The 14,994-nt window shown below is 35.9% G+C and overlaps 1 pseudogene; it reads left to right on the top strand.

Annotated features, from left to right (window-relative positions):
• The first annotated feature begins 355 nt into the window (after window positions 1-355).
• On the top strand, window positions 356-1,761 carry LOC148823930 (uncharacterized; annotated as a pseudogene).
• The last annotated feature ends 13,233 nt before the right edge of the window (window positions 1,762-14,994 follow it).

The following is a 14,994-nucleotide window of genomic DNA, read 5'->3' as shown; positions in this document are numbered from 1 at the left end:
GGATTTGGAAAGACCTCTTTTTTTATTGTTACCAGTGGAAAAGAGATTTAGCATCTAGAGTTTGTGGGCAATGTTTCTTTATCATTGCAATTGTGTTTTTTGAGGAGTACTTTCCTTTTGCAGGCCCTCAAAGACCATAGATAATAGACTTTGTCCAGTCGAACTGAGGGCTTCTTATTTCACATCTGGACTGTGCTAAGATCTTCTCTGTTTCTTTTAATAAAGACTCTCTTTGTTTTGGCTTCAAGAGTTAATACAGTTATGCTTCCATCTTTGCAACAGGACTATGTTACCTTAATATATTTTCTACTTATTGTAAATATCATGTGTGGTGTTCCTTTACTATAAAACGTGAATGGGTCCCGATTGGAATTTCTCTGTAAGAGACAGGGCATCAGTGTTAATATTGCTTTTTTATCTAGACTGCTGTCTTATTTATAAGTGCAGTAATGTTTGAGTATTTTGTTTCTATTATGTAAATATAAGAATGTTCTTGTTTCATTATAGTCACATTAACACATCTGGATTGTTTTTTTTTCATTTCTTCTGGTGGTTGTCCATGAGTGGGATATGACTCTTGACAGATTTTGTTGGTATGATTTTTGCCTCTCCCCTGCTCCTGCCTCCTCCACTTTTGTTCTCCTATGCTATTTATTCTTTGCTATCTGACCTGTCTTTCTCAAACCTGAAGAAGACTCCACAGCTGAAACTTTGAATTTTCTTTCTTCTCTTTTCAGCATGGAATAAACCTATTACCTTTGCAGCCTACGCATGGTGACGCAGCTACCCACCTAAACTACTTCAACCTACTTCTGCTGCGACCCACTAGGCCTTCCTCTAAATCTTTTTCTAGATCTCTTTGTCATTCCTTCTCTTCCTCCCTGGGCTACTTGCCCCCTCTCTTACTAAACCAGCATTCCGTCTGTTCACAGCAATCTGTTGCAAGAGCAGACTTTCTAACCACCTCCTATTCCTTTACAGATGTCATCAATATAATATAATTCCTAAAGGATTTCGTCTAAAATTTAACACTTTTTCCTTTGACTCTGACACCACCCAGAGAAACACTCAGAGACTTCTACAACAATTTTCACGGAAACTAATGCTTTCTATCATTTTCTCCCTCAAACAACAGATTACCCTTTATGATAACAACATCAAAAAAGCTAAGGAATTTTTATGGCTATTAGCTCCACATCATCTTCCCTTTATAACTAACCTAATCAGATCCCTCAACTCCAAACTCTACCGATTCCTCACTTCAGAGAAGGATAAAAAAACTCAATCATCTTCTACAGAAAAAAAACATCAACACCCCTACTACCTCCACCAATCCTAACCTTGTTATTATTATGCACTCTGATCTTTCCCTTTCGCAGGACGAGCGATCTGTTCTCAGCAATGGCCTCAGTTTTGTACCAGTCCCCAAGAAGCTGGACATTCCCCAAACCCAGGTCAAGGATTTGTTTCAGTGCACATTTTGTTGATGACTCCACCTCACAGGCAGCTGACAACAACCCGCTGATTTATCAATCCCAAACAGAGCTGTTGGACTCCCTCCTCTGGCCATTTTGAACCAGTCGATTACTTCATTAACCAATGCATCAATCAAGCTCCTAACCAGCTGACAAAGGAGACGTTGTTGTGGTGTGGCGAAAAGACCTGTATATTAATGAAGCCTCCAGGCAACTAACCGACACTTCTGCTTACAATCCTCTCCAACAGGATCCTACCACTGACTATTTGGATACTCCCAGATAAGCTGGTCAGTCCTCTCCTCCCAGTAAGGTTATGTAGACATCATACCAAAAGTGTGTCCTGGTGCTGTGTCCTCTTTATTGGATTTACCTGTGTAAATTTTTCATCAATTATTGCAGACAGAGGGTGGCACATACAGTAACACATGCTATCAAAGTTGGAACTTCCCAACACACAAGATACAAAAGAGGGCAACTGAGCATTGTACTAAGGCTTCCCTATAGGATAAAGCTGTCTGGCGTTGCTTCATTTTAAGTGGTCGTTGAATAACGACTCCTACTCAATGCTTAAGAAAATGATCAGTTGCTCTTACATATCTAGTTCCCTTACCACTATTAGAGAGTAATAGTAATTAATCCTGAGCTCTGCTGCACCCAGCTGGGATTAGGAGGTTGAAGCACATAAAACACAGAAGTCCACTGACTCCAATTTCAAATTACACGAGGGAGCAATAAAGCGTTTGAGTTACTAGGTAATATTCTATGAACATTACAGAGAAAGTAGGTGGAAAACTTATGGGAACCAGAACCTATGTTTTGCAACCAAATCTGTTGCAAAATATCTCTGGACCAGTTAAGTGCACAACCAAGATAAGCAGAAAAAACCTGTACCACAAGATTGGTCATGTGAATATGTTGCTGCCAAGGGTTGCTGCCAAGTCCCATTTTTAAGAAACAGCCAAATAAGATCCTCAGATCCTCAGAGTTACTACTAGTAGTAAGTAGTAACAAAGCTATCCAGCTGGCCTGAAAAGCTTCTTGTGCTTATGAACAATGTCGTTTTATTAAGGAAAAGACTTGCAAAACTAAGCAATTACAGTACCTTCTTTTAGAGATATGGGTTTGAAATGGTGCTATTGATGAGCTGAGGCTATCATGTTTAGGGCCCTGCTACCCATGACCAGAGGTTCGTGTGTTCAAGCACCAATATGGATCTCACTGTTGTAGCACTTTATTCTTGTTGATGCAGTTGTGCTAGATGCTGAATACAGGGAGATTCTTGCTTAAGTTCTTCAAGAGGATACTCAGTCCGTTGCCAATAATTTTGACCAATTACCTCTTTAAAGCACATTGGAAATCTGTCTGAAATAATAGGAGATTTAAAATCTGAATGGAAAAAATATTAATTGAAGAAGAACTTATATGAAGTGAGGTTATAGAGGAGCTGAGGGATATGCAGGGACAAGCAGGGAAGAAGGGTTATCTCATTACTAATTAAATGTATTAATTATGGCTAATTCAATACACTATAAAATGCACAAGCCTTATACAGTGCTGGAGAAGAGGGACTTAAAATTTCACAGCTGTTTTTGTGCTTGTGCTTCAACTGTCAAAATGAACATTTAGGCTTCATGATATAAACATTCAAATAGGATTATTTCAACATATTTTTATATAATGTAAAATATAATATATAATATTATTTAAATTTATTTGTAATTATTATAATATCATAATTAATATTTGTATTTATTATTCAAATATTATTATATTATTTATAATAATAATTTTATATTTAATTATTAAACCCTGGGATTGACAAGAGCAGGTTCTCTTTCACTTCCGCTGTCCTAATTCGTAATCATTCTTAACTCCATTTCCTAAATAAATACAAAAACCTACAAACATCATACATAAATGTGTTTTCCTTTGTATTTGTCATTTGCAGCAACCAAGCGCTAATTATTGGTGCTCCTGCCTGCTACTTCACTTTTCTCCATGGACGTTCAGAATTTCTGCTCTGATGAAGACCTCTTTGATCTCAACTCCTCTCCACCAGCCTGTTCCTGCATATTTTCTTTCTGTCGTTTTGCTACCCCAATCACCTGCTTCTCATTCACTGGCAGCTTCGACACCAGGTCAGTCTTCTCAGGCTTCACTGTCTAGCAGAAGCTGAGATCTGCTATTGTTATTTCTCAATCTGTGAAACCACTATCCTCTCAACCATCTCTGTCAATTTCTTTTGAAATGGGCTCTGGTCACTGGCTCCAGACAATCACAGATGTGCTGTAGCACCTGCTCCACTTCCTCTACACTACAATACTTTTTCTGCTATTAAAAACTGGGTAGTAGGTAGGCATCCTACAATATCTTGTCTCTTGTTCCGTGGTGTCAAACAAAGTTCAGTGGCTGTCCCCATGTCTCAGCCCCGGTACCTCATCCATTTCTTTTTAATTTTCTCATTTCTTCTCCATTCCATATCCCTCCGAACAACCCAAACAACCCATTTCCTTGACAAAACCAGAGATTTCAAATTCCTTCCTCTGACTCTTCTTTTTTAACCCCTCTCACCAAGGATTTTCACTGTATTTATAGCTATTACTCTCCCTTTTCTCCTAATGCCCTAATATTCACTTTGCCTCCTGTTTCCCTCTCCTTCAGGTAGCAAATCATACAAGGTGTAGAACTCAAACTCGCCTATCTCTTCTCTTTCTCTACTGATTCTTAAAAACTAACTGTTAACACTGGTGCTCTTTCTGTCACTCTTAAACATTCCAACTCTAATTCTTCTATTTTTACAAGTTCTGCATTTTGCCTTCACTATTTAAAGCTTTAAGTTTGTCAACCACTAAGACTACTAAGGCCAGCCTACTAAATTCTCTGCTATCTTCCAAAGATGTCAAAAATACTTCCTGTGTTGCTTAAAACAATCAGTGGTCTGGTGAGAGTCAAATGATGTGGTAAAGAATCTCCCTTAAAAAAAGAAAGAATTGGGGATAATCTTACTGCTCAGCTATTCTGAGAGAGATGCTGGGGGACACTCCAGAGTTGTTTTTTCATGCTGTGGACCATTTATCTCACTTTCCTGTCACAATTGTCTCCATCACACAAATTGGTAGCATGGAGCATTGGTTCATTTTTTATGATTATCCATATTTAAATTGCCCTAAAATAGTCAAAGTAAAGACAGAGTATTATATCTCCGGTAAAATGAAGAACAAGGTACTTTGCATTTCACGCAGAGCATAACTTCTATATCTTATTGTGTTTGTGATAAAAAAACGTATTTTGTATGGAAGTATTTTCTCACACCCAGCCAACCTGTGTCACCCAGTTATTATTGCCTCTCAGCTAGATGATCCCTTGATTAATGTGTTTTCTTAATCAGACCTTCTCTGTTTGCTCAGTTTTTTTTTCCATCATCCCTGCGTTGCATGGCTACCGTGATGCCATTAAGTTGCTAAAATATTAAAACAAGCTGCACCATATTAAGTCTCAACCTGATTAATACAATTTGGTCCCCCATAGCTGCATAAACAAGTCTGTGTAGATTTCAAATTCATGATGTGAGGAAATAGGTGTTAAATTCAATACACCAAACACTCCTCACAGCCCTTTATAGACCTTGGATTAATTGAAATTTTGACACATGCCAATCACAAAATCTAAACACATCTTTTGATGGAGACTTGCCTTCTTACAGAACCTTCTTGTATATCTACCTTAGGGATACTTGTCAAGTCAATGCAAAATACTAAATTTCAATGAATAACAAATAATGCTTACATTTTTTCAAGGGTAACCTGCTTTAAGTTAGAATAGCACATTTTCATGTGAAGAATATTAATTGTCAGCAAAATCTGTAAAATAGATAATTGAAATTATACTAATAATTTATATAAATAACATACTGTATACAGTATATAATAATATAATAGATATATAATATATAATAAAGAGTATAATAATACTCTTCAGCCCACAAAGTCAGGACTTGGTGTAGGAATCTTTGGCAACAATTACTGCTGGGAGTCTTTTTGGATACGTCTCTACCAACTTTACACAATGCAAAATTATCATTTTTGCCCCTTCCCTTTCCCTGCTGATGAGATCTCCATAACATGTTGTTGTCCCCACCATGTCTGACAGTTGAGATGGTTCTAACTGGATGATATACTGTGGTGAACTTATGTCAAATATAATGATTTACTTTGGTAATTGGTAAATCAGACCAAAAAGTTCAATTTTGCCTCACATGACCATAAAACCTTCTTCTACATGTGTAATACCTAATGGCGAATGAAACCACGGGATCATCAGGATTAAAAACTGTAAATTCTTACACTGGATTAATTACTTTAATTTAAATTACTCCAGATTTAAATTCTATTTAACATGCATTTTATATGTTGAAAGAAACACTCATGCAAAAGGTGAGTTGGCCTACAGGACTGGGATTAAATACATATAAACAAGGAATTCTTAACAATAATTGGTAAATAGTTTTCTTAAAGGTTTTCTTCCAATGTCTCTTCAGTGGTAAAAGCCAATGTTATCTGGAATTCAGTCTGTGTTACTTATTTACTGTAACTGTAACCACTGGCCTCAGCTATCATTTAAATTACCTGGGCACTGGTGGTGTAGGCTAAAAACAACAGGGGTATGCTCATCATCATTTTCATTATGCCTTGTATCGTAGGTCAGGTGTTTGTCCTCATGTTGACACTTGAAGAGTAAGTACCAATGTTCTGAAAAATGTATCACTACATCTAGAACTACAGAAAGATAAATAACATGTGTGTTATTTAAACATATGTGCCATCTTCTATTTCTGTAGTTCAGATACTGTCAGGTTTTTAAAATTGTTATACTCTAAGGAGATAAAAAATAAAAGAAATGTTTTCTTATCCCTGAGGTGTTACAGGCAATTACTTCTGTATCAACCATTAAGGGGCAACAAGAATAATTTTCATAGCTTTTCTTATATACAGTACACATTTTATTTTTTTTTACTTTTGATACTATTCTTTTGAAGGCAATCAAAAGGCCCACTGGAAAGGTGTACCATACTCCTGCCATGTTGATGAGTTGGTGACAATAGCAGGTTTCAGATTGTGGTACATACTGTAGCATTTGCATTGTGAAATTAAAAAAAAGAAATTATTGTCGTATTTCTAACATTCTCCTATTCTATATACACCTTTACAGACTATAGTTAGCTTTGTAGTTATAACGTCATTTATTCAGACACCACATAACTTATAGATGCATCTCATCAGCAGAATTAAGAGTATAATTTAAAAAAATAACTTAAAAACTAAATTCCTAAGTGCAGTCTGTTCTTTGCTCAGGAACTGAAAGAATCCTTCTCCTCTGAGCTTTTGACAGGAATTGCTATATCAATAATCCCAAATAGAAAGGAGTGGGTGTAGTCTTCAGGATTTTGGAAATAATCAAGTCTCGGATACTGTTTAAACTGACTCTGTTGCTATAGGTTACAGGCAATGAGGTTATTTCATTTAAGAGCGGAAGTTCTCCTCTGAATTATACCAGACAGCCTGAGAGGCTGCTGAGAAATCAAGAGGGATACTGCGGTGAATGCAAAGCCTATAATTGGCTTTACATTTCTGCTCCTTCAAATTTTCGTATTTTGTCTCCCTTTTTACATTTTATTCCTATATCCCCTCTCTTTGTGTTTTTCAGAGCTCCTCCTTGAAACCAACAAGAGCATTGATGTCTTTCAGAAACGTTTTTAAAATATTTTATTGGGTAAGAACTGTAAAGATGCTTATTGTTGTCACAGGAAAAAAAAACACATCACAAATTAATATTTCTATGCTGTACAATGTATGTTTCATAAGTAAAGGACATAAATTTACCAACAGTATTGTTAAATTAATGACTACTGCTGAAATAATATCCAGGTATATTTCCAAGCAATTTAGGGGCTTCTAGTAGCAAATTAACTACAATTACAGTATAACCCTTTCTACAGCAGACCTGTCATACTGCGTTTAAGTTTTTCTTCTATTCAGTGGAAATTAAAAAAAAAATAATAATTTACACCAATTGTTTTCTTCATTAAAATACACTGGCTGACTTTGCCGGGAAAGATCATTTCATAGTTAATTTAGCAAAATTTTAGTTTAAAAATATTATTATACTGTAATAAATTAGGGTACTATTTGTTTTGTTAACTCCCAGTGGTTCACCCTTTATTTTGTGTTTTTGGCACTTTACAGCTCTGCTTTTAGTTACACAACATCTGTTTTTTTCTCTGCTGTTTTAGCCCACCAGTGGAGAGCACACAAGGTGCTTGAAGCTCATTGGGTGGTAGTGTTGAATTAATGTGATTAACAACTGGCAATTTTAAAATGGGGTATGTAAAAACATGTCAAATCCCATTGATGAAAAAGGTTAGACTGTTAATACACACATAAATCTTTACAGCTTTCTTCCATGCAATCTCAAGACAATGTCCAAAAATATGGCCCGCCCCATGTTCTTAATATGGAATGGGAATTAGTGCAAGGGGTTCAGCACTAGACAACAGAGCTTATGTTAGATGAAGGCAGTCATATTTTAAACAAAAGAAAATAAAGGGCCTTAAAAACAGTAGAAAAAAAAACTTCCAGTCCTTGTGGTTGTCCCCAGAGGCTCTTAGCATCTGGTCTTGGTCAGTCTTAATATTTGTTAAACACGAAAAACCTGAAAGTGACATTGTTAATGTTATTAATTTGAAGATTTAGTGCCTGAGAGACTTGGATAAAAATGACATATTTTTCATGTTAGCTAAGAAATAGTTTTCCACAGAAATTGAGGTATCCATATAGTGTTCACTCTATATGTATACTACCAATACTGTTAATGACTACATCAATTGTATCAGTAGAGTCTCTGAAGGGTGGCCATGTGAATTCATGTTTATCACAAGACAGCACATAATATTAAAATTGTCCTGAAACAGAATTATACTAGCTTCCAAAATTAAGTATAATGGCTTTGCTAAACTGAGAACTGTTGCTGAATTGTCAGAGAAATAACAGTAAAATATTTACAGTACTTTACAACAGTATTCACTCTCCTGAGTGGAAAAAAAGTTTTCACATTTTATTGTTGTCCGAGCTTAAAATCATGATGCCTTCAAATAAGACTTTATATTTAATGTTTGCAGAATCTATTCCAAACTGTTAAAATGAATGATGCTGCAAGTATGTAAATAATTAGAATAGTAAAAAAATGGCTCTATTTACAGTATACAGAACTGTGTATTAAAGAAAATATAATACATAGTACAAAAATAGCATAAACACAACTGAATTTTCATCCATCCATTTTCTAACTGATTTATCCAATACAGGATTGCAAGGGAGACTGAGCCCATCCCAGCAAGCAACAGATGAAGGCAGGATACACCTTGGATGGGGAGCTAATCCCTCGTAGGACACTCGGAAACACTAACGTGCACACACTCACACCAGGGCCAATTTTCCCAGAAGCCAATTAACCTACCAGTATGTATTTGGACTATGGATGGAAACCAGAGCACCTGGAGGAAACCCACATAAACATAGGGAGAACATACAAACTCCACACCCCAGATATTGAACTCAGGCCCACAGCATTGTGAGACAACACTGTTAACCACTGCACAACTGTACCACCTGTATTTACATACAGTACAATAAATAAAAATGATTAAACATTTATGCTTGAATTGTGAAATCTAAGGACACTCCTACAATACCTCAATGCCTTTTATGTAGAAATTTTATTTTTTCCACTAAATCCATACCCTTATCTACACTACCACTTTCAAGTGCCATGCTGCTTTGTAAGGATATTAACGAAAACTAAAAAAAGGCAATCACAACTGAACAACTGAATTTCTCGTGGTCACAGAAGAAATGAGATTGAGAGAGAGACTTTTGGATACATTACTGTGGAATTCTGAATAATGTATAAAAGTATTAAATACTACTTGTGGCAGACCCTATGTCACCATACATACTGTAGTAAATGTTTTCGCTTTCACAAAACAGATATGTGTTCTCATTGATTTTTCCATATGGAAGCAAATCTGTATTAGACAAACCTGCTATGGAGAAGGATTTACTATATACAGTATAAAAGCTAATTAACAGTGACAATCCTGAACAAATCAGTTATATTGATCAGATGTTCATTTGTACTGTTTATTGGCAGGAATAATGAACTTCCGATAAGCTGATCAAGTTTAATGCCAGTTTATTGGTCATTAAATACTAATATTAATCTCAGCAAGAGTGTAATGCTTATTTACACATTGATTTCTTTAAATTTTAAAATCAAGTCATGTCTCAATGCTTCTTGGTAAAAGGTGGAGTAATATTATCACAATACCCATGAGATGGACATGCTTTGTGTGAGCCAGCCTTGTTATGATTCTATTGGCTCTTAGCAGTTTCCCACTTCACACAGCATTTATTTTACTAACTGTTTATGTCCTGAAGCTGATCTGTTTTTATCTTTCATTGCACCATTCCATGTTGTGTACCGCAGGCAGAAGACATCTGTCAGAAAAGATCAGCGCGAGTGCATCCCTAAATTAAAGCTCTGCTCCACAAGTTTGATATGGCTGCAATTAAGAGGTATGCCCTGGCTCTCTGCTGGCTTTTAGAAGTAGTCACCTCTGTGTTACCCCTGAGACAACAAAGTGGGTTTTGTTGTGAAATATATAGTTTTTTTAAGAGTGCAAAGTGCTGTCAGCGCTTTTGAAATTACATCGAGAAAGTTACAGATATAAGAGCTGAGAAAGCAACACACTGTAAATAATGAAACCAAAATATTTAAAAACATTTAAAAAACGTTGTGTAACAAGAGTGGAGTGCTGTCACTAAACCTTAAATTGATCTAGGGCACAAGAACAGTTTTTAGTTACTTTTAGATTTTCTTTGGAAAAAAAGTAAGAAAATGCTTCTAGGACATTTGAGGAGCTGAGTTTGGCATCACTGATGACTGATGATGACTTTTCCTTGGATAGATAAAGAAAGTCCCCTGGAAAAGAGAAAAGACAATTGCTTCATGAGTTTAAAAATTATACTTTGTGGATAGAGCATACTGTAGTTTTTAAATTATCTCAGTTCTGTTTGTTATAGACAGAGTTAATGTTTGCAAAGCAATTAAAACGTACATTATAAATGTATCCCAAATCCCAGCTTTGCATCATTCCTGAGTGCAATATATTTTCACAAATGTAAGCCTTTAAGAGTTAAAAAGCCAGTCCTGAATTGTTGTATCTTTTTTTCTTTTTTGCTGGACTATTTTCCCACTCCCTAATATGAGTCCTTAATAAACTCAACATTATTAAAAGTATTGTTATCATTTAGTTGCTATCTCACTTTCTATAAATACTTTATAAATAGACTTGGAAATATGTTTTAATGAAATGTGTAGTTGTAGAAATTACCTTCAAATCTTGCACTCTTACCATTATTGTACAATGGTGGAGAATCACCTACTTTGTGCTTCTTAATGAATGTCACCAAGAGTTGAATTTGCAGGACAGCAATGAAAGGGGACAACTGCTTATCTCGGACTTCATCATTAATTTATAGAACTGAAAGCAATAGATCAGGACCACATTTCCATCACTTTCTTGCTGAACAGTTTCCTACAGAAGCTTATGAGTGCCACAGGTAAAAAAACATTATATTTGCAAGATAGAATTTTGAATTTATAGAAGTTTAAATAAGAAAAGTGTTGTTTTTATAGGAGATATAGTAGTATTGTGTTTAAATGCAATAATATTGCCACATGCAAAGTTCAACAACAGAAGAATATCGTCACACTCCTCCTTTTGAAAAAGGAGCATTCTATGTGTACTGTCTTTTGTATACAGTACATGAAATATAACACCGTGTCAGTGAACATTTTCAGGTAAAACTCGCGTCTTTTTCGCCATTTCTGTGACAAGTAGAAATGACATGGCTTTCCAAACATACTGTATGTTATTCTTGATGTGAAACTACAGAAACACACATAGGTTTTCTTTCTGAGAACAGAGAACAGAAGGCATTTACAGTATTTCCAAGCTACTCAGCCATGTTATTGATGTTGAAACTCTGGCTTTTTCATGAAATCCTCGGATCAATTTGTTACAAATTACCAAATGGGCATGATCAGCCTGAATTACTTTCTCACATTTGTAACCTTTGTTTTTTGTTTTATATTTTCTCATCAGGTTTTTCAGTGAAGTAAAACCAACAATATTAAGAAGCATTACCCCTGCATACCCCTTGACAGAAATAACTGTAAATTTAAGCTATAAAGTAAATTAAATAGTTTCCATATAAAGAAGGGGTATTCCCATCCAGGGATGAACGGACACTGTCTTTTAAATTTATTTGACTTGGTTGTACCTCTGCAGTTACAGCCGCTAAAGTGAAGAAGTTTCTTATTGAAGTTCAGCATTCTTTTGAAGTTCTTGAAGAGCAGTAATACTGTAGTTTTATACCATTTTCAAAAAGATGTTTCAGGTACATGAATGATAAAGACAGTAAACATGATGACCACATGTCATAAATCAGGAACACAGTGATTAATCACTGATTTTAGGATATAGTAGAGAGCAGAATAGCACAGAGTAAGCAGGGTTCATTGGCTCAAATTTTGTATTTGTTTTACTTATCAGTAAAATGACCAGTCAATTCATCAATATTCATTTTAATTTGCATACAAATTGAATTGTAGGCCTGTAACAGGCTGCATTTTTTGCAACATATTTGTCTGCTACAAACCCCATGGTGTTACTTTGTCATACAGAGTGAAAATAAATGTAATCCATAATAAGAATGTGGCTCTGCGACTCATATGAAATTTTCATGATAAATTTACACAATAACTTCACTTTTCTCAGGGCACTCCTATGATTATACAGTACATGATTATACTATGTAATAACGTTGAACTTTGGCTGCTCTCAGTTGTAGTTTCCTATGTTTTTCCTTGCTGTTTTATGATTGTGTTGCAAATTTGTTATGTGACTTATTTGTTATGTGAGTTTTCTCCAACAGTCCAAAACATACTGATACTGTATGTTGTTTTACAGGATATTTGGCCCTGGATTGAGTATGTGAGTACTTGTGTCTCGGTGTGTCCTGTGATGAATTGGCATCTTGTTCATTTCGCCTTGCGCCTGTTGCTTGCCGTGATAGGATCTGGCTCCCCCGTGACCCTGTATTGCATAAAGTACTTACAAAATGGATGGATGTCTGTGAGACAAATCTCAGCTAGAGGCATATTTAAGGCCTACTGTATTTGGCATGTGGATAACAATGTTTGTTTAAGCAATGGAATACACCTCCTCACCATGATTAATGTAAATCTGACTTAATGTAAAACCAACCATAGGTCCCATAATAACATTTTCAAGCAATGCAAAGTTTATGTACCATAAGGTACAGTACAAAAAGAGCAAAGTAAGAGTAAAGCTGTCACCGCCAGCATGCTCCAGGGCTCCATTTTCTGATCAGTGTCCCTTTGTTTTCATGAAGGTGTGACATCCTCTGTGTATAATCTCACACATTTTACTGGCAATTATGAATAAACTCTATTGTAGCCATATCATATTTTATTTTGTGTTTAATTACTGAATAGTACAAAACAGGGCAATTAAATCAACAGTACAGAATTCACAAAGTGTGCCCAGAAAGAATACAGAACAAAGTACAGAAGTACTATGCGAAATGAACAACATTTGACGTTTGATAATGGTTAGCTTGGTTAACTATGAAACTGAAGCAGAATATAGTGATCAATATTGAACCATGTTTTACTAGAAATCTTCCAGTAAGTCACAGTTTTGTATTTGTTTATGTGCTTTTGGCTTTCCTATTGGCCACCTGGACACAGAAGTTTTAAACCGAATGGCTGATAACACAATGCTGATATGTACCTACAGTATGCTACCTCAGAAATTAAACTTGTCCCAGATTTGATACGATATTTTCCATCCAGAAAAAACAAACATTTACTTTATTTTTATTAATCACTTACAGTGTATAAAAATGAGGGACAAATACACTATCAACTAAGGGATGTTTTCATATTGTCTTCTGTCATGGTAATGCATTTCCTGTGCCAGTAAATGTGTTGAATTGGAAAAAAAGGAAAAACAAGACTAATATTTTTTTACTGTAATTGTAAAACAAAATAAATTGTAGGTGTATTGAATAAACTCCTTGTCACTAAAATTGTGTAGCACTTTGAGGTCATGATAGAAGTAGAGGTCTGCTACCCGACCTGAACCCGTTGGGGCCCAACAAAATATCAGGTTTCGGGCCCGGTCCGGGTCGGTTTATTCACATACAGCTTTGGGCTCGGGCCGGGTTCGTGTTTGTTTTCTAATAAGTGAAAATGAATTATTATTATTTTATGTTTTAATTTTATTTTTATTAGAAGAAATTTGTAACTCATTTTGCATGCTCGCTCGTTCTGTCTTTCTCGTATGTGTATAACAGAGCCTGCCTAGCTAACTGTTCGCAATGGATGAAATAAAAACGAAAACTTACAAAGGCAGAACTACTCAAAATATCAAATGAGTCAGGGACGGCTTCGTTATGGAAACATTATGACCTCATGGTAACAACAGATAAAAAGCTCACTGGTCACATACTGTATAGGGCTTGCAATGCTACAGTATTTTGACGTACGATAGACAAATGGTTTATTATCATACTCTGCTGTGCTGTGCTCATGGGTCACTGTGCCTTGTTAAGCTGTGTAGGATGGCTACTGTTTACTATCCCATATGGAAATAAAGTACAGCCTATTGCAGCATGATAATAATTGCCAGGTAGGATCATCAATTCCACAAAAATCTATAACAAAACTTTGTGTGCTGGTGTGTTGGCTTGCATGACGTTATGATGTGGAAGGTAACTGAAACCAGTAATATATTCACTTTGCTTATAGCGCTAACTTTTTTAGTAGGCCTATTACAGTTTAGCAGCCATTCCCCACTTTCAAACGTACAGTATTACAGATTTATAAAATACCAGTTTTTCTCATCGCACTGCATTTTCTGTCTATCAACTCAAACACACAGCAGCTGAGCAAAGCATTGTAAAACTGCTTTGGTAGGAATCTGTCTCCCTGTGTGTGTGTGTGTCTACTCGCTCTGAGAGGAAAAGAGAGTGATCAATTTTGGGTTCGGGTTGGGTTCGGGTTTCAAATTTGGCAGTACCGTTCGGGCTCTGTCAGGTCGGGTCTCAAGTACAGGCAGAGTTCGGGCTTCAATTTCATGCCCATGCAGACCTCTAGACAGAAGCATGAAAAACATTTTTTGTTGGTCATAGCAAAAGTAATGGCCTACTGATTTTTTTCTTGGATCCAATAAGTATTTGTTTTGTTTTATAGCATGTATTAGTACTTATTACTGTACACACACCTGAAGAAGGCTCCACGGCCGAAACGTTGTGTTCTCTTTCTTCTTTTTTTCAGCATGGAATAAACCTATTACTTGTTCCTTTGCAGC

The sequence above is a fragment of the Atractosteus spatula genome, chromosome 11 (assembly GCF_055471065.1).
Source record: "Atractosteus spatula isolate fAtrSpa1 chromosome 11, fAtrSpa1.hap1, whole genome shotgun sequence".
In the NCBI taxonomy this organism is placed as follows: domain Eukaryota; kingdom Metazoa; phylum Chordata; class Actinopteri; order Semionotiformes; family Lepisosteidae; genus Atractosteus; species Atractosteus spatula.
The sequence above is the reverse complement of the archived record's forward strand: the minus strand, read 5'-3'. Positions and strand labels throughout refer to the sequence as shown.